Source organism: Pteropus vampyrus, unplaced genomic scaffold (genome assembly GCF_000151845.1).
Source record: "Pteropus vampyrus isolate Shadow unplaced genomic scaffold, Pvam_2.0 Scaffold143, whole genome shotgun sequence".
Taxonomy (NCBI): Eukaryota; Metazoa; Chordata; class Mammalia; order Chiroptera; family Pteropodidae; genus Pteropus; species Pteropus vampyrus.
The window spans coordinates 384264-389046 of record NW_011888924.1 but is presented as its reverse complement, the minus strand read 5'-3'; the positions used below and the strand labels follow the sequence as shown (position 1 = coordinate 389046).

The following is a 4783-nucleotide window of genomic DNA, read 5'->3' as shown; positions in this document are numbered from 1 at the left end:
CTCGGTGCACTCCACTTGTATAGTCTTACTGAAGTCCCCTTCTCTTGTCAAACATGCCCATCCTGCTAAGGATGTTTAAACTGAACGCATGCCAGCCGAGGGAGGGTCCTCTACTGACCTTCAGATGTTGCCCCTGCCTGTGTAAGGTGGCTCAGGCACCAAGTCCTGGGTGCCCAGCTCCACCTCCCGCTTCCAGCAGCCATCACCACCCTTCGTGAACAGCCCAGAGGTCAACAGAGAGCAAGTTTCCTTCTTAAGGTTTTCTAAAGCAAGGGATTTTCCAAAGGTCTGCCCTTTCTGCTTTTCCCCTTGGTTTCCCCAGGAATAACAATGTCTGGAAGGATACAGGAAGATGACTGATACAGGAAATGCGAAGAAAATAAAAACATTAACCCCTGCAAGAATTTTTTTTTTTAACATCCATAACTTCCACTTTATTTAGATGTTGCATTTGAAGATTTATTTCGCCCATGCTCACTTCTCTTTGCTGTTGTGTGTGGATCTAATATTGCTTTCTCTGTCTTCTCTCTCTCTTCTGGATGGATGGATGGATGAATGGATGGATGGATGGATGGATGATGGATGGATGGACAGATGACTGGTTATATCATCTGAACCTTGGAAAAGCCAGTTCTGCTCCTTCCTTTCTCTATCTTTGGTAGACAGGCCTTCTGGATTCAAAATTCGAGCCACTCTACAGACACAAAATTTAGTGTTTTGTGAAAAGTACAAAACTTTAGGGGAGGAATGAATGATGGGGAGTGACCGCTAATAAGTTAGAATCTTATTCTTGGGTTGATGAAATGTTCTGGAATTTGATAGTGAAGGTGGTTGCACAACCTTGTTAATATACTAAAACCAATGAATTGTACACTACTTAAGGGGGGGGAACAGGGGAAGGGAGAGTGCACGCGTGAGTAGTTCTGCTTTTATTGGGGGTTTCTCAGGCTCACACTTTATTGGTTAATTTAAAACATGAGAGCAGGAATTTAGAGAGCAGGAAGAGAAAACAAACAAGTATCACAATTGGTCAGCAAGAGCTCTAAAACAAAGGAGTCAGAGGGTGGGGAGGGGAGGCCACCTGACTCTTTATCTACCCGTGTGGCTGACAAAATGTTTACTGAGATAGCTGTCTTTGAAGTGGATTCCTTGGCAATCAAAGCTTAAGTCAGACACTTGCATTACAAAAAAAAAAAAAAAAAAAAAGTCAGAGCTTACATTACAAAGGTATTTCCAGGAGAAAAGATAGAAAATATAATTCTGGGCTAAGGCAGGAGATGATACTGAAGTATGTGGAAGGCGAAAAGAAAAGAAAGGAAAGGTGATAAGAGCCTGCTCAGAGGCACAGAAGTAGGAAATGATAATAGTAATATATATATAAGAGGCATTAGTACACCTGTTCCCTTCATGCAGTTCTGACTACAACCCTCTGAGGTAGATATCTATTATTGGCATTCCCACTCAACAAATGAGTAAACTGAGACTCAGAGAGGATAAACAACGAGCTGAAGTTCACCTGCCTATTAGGCAGCAGAGCCATCGGGATTGGGACCAGGCAGCCTGGCCTCTGATTTCATACCTTACCTCCAAGCCATGCTCGGACATTCTGATTGACAAGGCCTGAGTCAGGTCAGGCAGTCATTCCACAAGTAAATTGAGAGCTCGCTGTGTTTCCTACAGACAAAAAATAGTGTTGAAATCAGAAAAAAAAGAAAACTTAATGTTGTACAAGCAAAATCAACAGCTGTCCATTGTAAAATCTCCTCAGAAATGCTTTTCCGTTCTCTTAGATTATTTGCTTGGGACACATTTTCTACAGATGGTTTCTCATGGGTAGGAGCCTGAACACCTTAAATGGCTTTTGATGTAGAATGTCGAGTAGTTTTTCAACAGGATTGCATATTTACATTCTGTTTGCCCAGAATGAACTAATTTCACCACACCCTTGTGTTGGATGCCATTATGTTTTTCAAGGCTAGACGATTCTGATTTTACTAGATTCTGTATTTATATTTGCATAATTTTCCCTTTCTGTTTTGAGAGCGGAACATCTAAATAAGAGAGTATATAAAAATTGGTTAATACGAACCTCTGAATCAACAGATGAGCCACTTGGGGCCTTGGGGGTGAGAGGAAGGACAGGTGTGCCCACTCATCCCTTCAGTACTGGGGGACAAGCGGGCTAGGTCTGTGAGAAAAGAGCGGCAGGTCCAGGCCTAGCCTGGGGTTCAAGCTGAAAAGATACTTCAAATGCAAAACTTTTTTTTTTTTAATTTAGGGTCATTTTAGCAATGTTACTGCATGAAAGTTTTGGGATGCCCTACCGTGTTCCTCTACATTTCTTAAAAATCTTGATGAGGGCAATTTCCAACTCTCTGCTAGTAGTGCCGCCAGGTGGACACGGGTAGGAAAGGGCAGGAATGTGTGACCCGAAGACATTTATCTGCGTTCTACCCCGCGATGCCGGGAGGGGCCCCCTTTCTGCCCCGCCGCAGGGTTTTGCGAGGTCTAGGCCATAGAGATACGGATCCCTCCAATCTCCTAGAGAGGAAACGTAGGCTCCCGGAAGGCGGACTTCCGCCGGCGGACCACTTCCGGTTCCGCCCTACCCGCCTATACCCGAGTGCATAGGCATCGGGTGGTAACTTGGCAGGCTTCTTTGTACACTTGTGCTCCGGGTTCACGGGGGTCGTGTGACGTCGGCGCGGGCCCCAGAAGCCGGGCCGGGTCCTGTTCCGCGGACCCGCACGACTTGCAATTGGAGGGCGGGGTAAAAGGCTTCACGGAGGGACCACCTTGAAGCTATGGCGCCGGGGTCCCTTTCCCCGTAGTGATGCCTTCGAATCGGTACCTGGATACCCAGAACTGTGGATTTGTTTCCTTATTATAATTATTCGAGGCCAACTGGCTCGTAAAAAGTAATAGTGGCGCCTCAACTTAAAAATACATAATTCAGGGCCTGTTTTCATGTATCTGAGGGAATTACTCACTTGTCACTTAAAAAAGTAACAAAAAAGAAAGTACCTTTGTTTTGAATTGTGGCCAGATTCGAGAGAGTTAAGTTAGCCTATGAGGAACTGTGGCCCTGAGAGAAGAATGGGGTAAAGGGATATGCAGAATGCAATTTGGATAAAGGACCTGAAGGTACCGCGGTGGAGAAGGTCGGAATGACGTGGAATCACGTTCTCTTACCAAGGAGAAATGGGACTCTCGCGAATTTAGATTACTTGCAAAACACTATCTGGGTTCTTTCTCTTCCAGGGCAGTCACTTGTCACAGGAGCTAACTGCCTAAACTTTTGAAAACGAAAACAGGCCCTAATTCTGTATTTTTAAGTTGGGGTGTCAATTTTTAAATGAGGATGATGTCTGCCATCCTGTCCTGTGTGTGATTGTGCAGTGATGTGTGTTTTGTGAAATGGATTTACTAAGTCTTCTTTTTGTTGATTAATATTTGTTGATTAAGATTGTCTTGGGGAATGTTTCACATAAAAAAGCTTTAACCATGATGGGTTCCTGAGGGGAAAATAAAAGATGGAAAGATAAATCAGGGATTTGAACTATGGTTTCTTAGCACAGTTAATAATAGAATATTAATCCGTTCTGAGAAGTTCTGCAGTAATGGAACTCTTCTAACTTTGATTAGCCTGGTGTTTCTCAAGTATTTTGACTAGAAAAACTTCAGTAAGAGCCTATTAATATCTCTGCAATGTGGTTTTCCCCAGAACACATTTTGGGAAATGCTGACATAAATAATTCACCTGGTCTCAGACCTACTCACATGGCACTCTCACTTCTCAAAAGGCATTTCAGAACTACTTTTTGAAAATCATCTGACTGGATTTCAGTAAGGATAGTTCTCATTTTATAAATGTTGGAGAAAAGCGTCCATAATTAATAAAGTACTGCAAGCCACATAACATTTAGAAAAGGAAGTGAACCCTCCTTACCCTTCCTCCTACATACTATCATGGGCAGAAGATAATGTCTCAAAATTACTGAGCAAATATTACCAATATACAATTATAAAACAATGGGAATAATTATTTGGAAGAAATTAATTGTTCCAAGAGGAAATTCTACAAATTCAAGACAATGACAAACCTAGGAAATTTGTTCATGGACTCTACAAGGACCCATTTTAGTAAGGTAGGGTTACCATTTTCTCCTATAAATAGAATGTAGCTAAAAAACATTTAAGTGCATTGTAGGCACTGAGTGACATTCAATGGAAACTTACCTTAACATTATAGAATAAAATTTAGTGCAAGGATTGTCTGGAACCTCATTCAAGATTGTTTAGTTACTGAAGTAAAAATAGAAGCTCTTAGTGAGGTCGTTTCACATGTTTGGCACAAACCTCTGTCAAGGAGAACTTTAAGTGACCTATTGATAGGTTACTAAACTTGCAGTTTCAAGCAAGACCTGCCTAAGGATGATGGTAACATGTTGGAGTGTCCCTGTTCCAGTATCTGGTCCTTCACTCTATAGGGCTGGAAACTTCATTTCATTAGTTTGCACAGAGGTAAGCAGGCTTCAGAAGATACACTAATGCTACCCAAACTCAAAAAGTACTGCTGTATAAAGCTAGAGTGTGAGTTAAATACTCTCTAGTGAAAAATATAATTATCAATCAGCTGGAGAATTTTATCTGCCAACAGTGTGTTCCTTCTTGAAAGAAGATCTACATGAGAGTCTAGATTCTCATACTACAGTATATCATGTTGGAGACACATAGCATGAAATCGGAACAATGAGAATGATATCCAAGTTTAATGTCATCA

General features: G+C 41.9%; 1 long non-coding RNA gene across 1 annotated transcript; it reads right to left on the bottom strand.

Annotated features, from left to right (window-relative positions):
• Positions 1 to 678: 678 nt before the first annotated feature.
• On the bottom strand, positions 679 to 2532 carry LOC111744879. Its single transcript, XR_002782372.1, has 3 exons — positions 2090 to 2532; positions 1585 to 1674; positions 679 to 694 (listed from the first exon to the last, which is right to left on the bottom strand). It is a non-coding gene; the product is annotated as an uncharacterized LOC111744879 (long non-coding RNA).
• Between the last annotated feature and the right edge of the window lie 2251 nt (positions 2533 to 4783).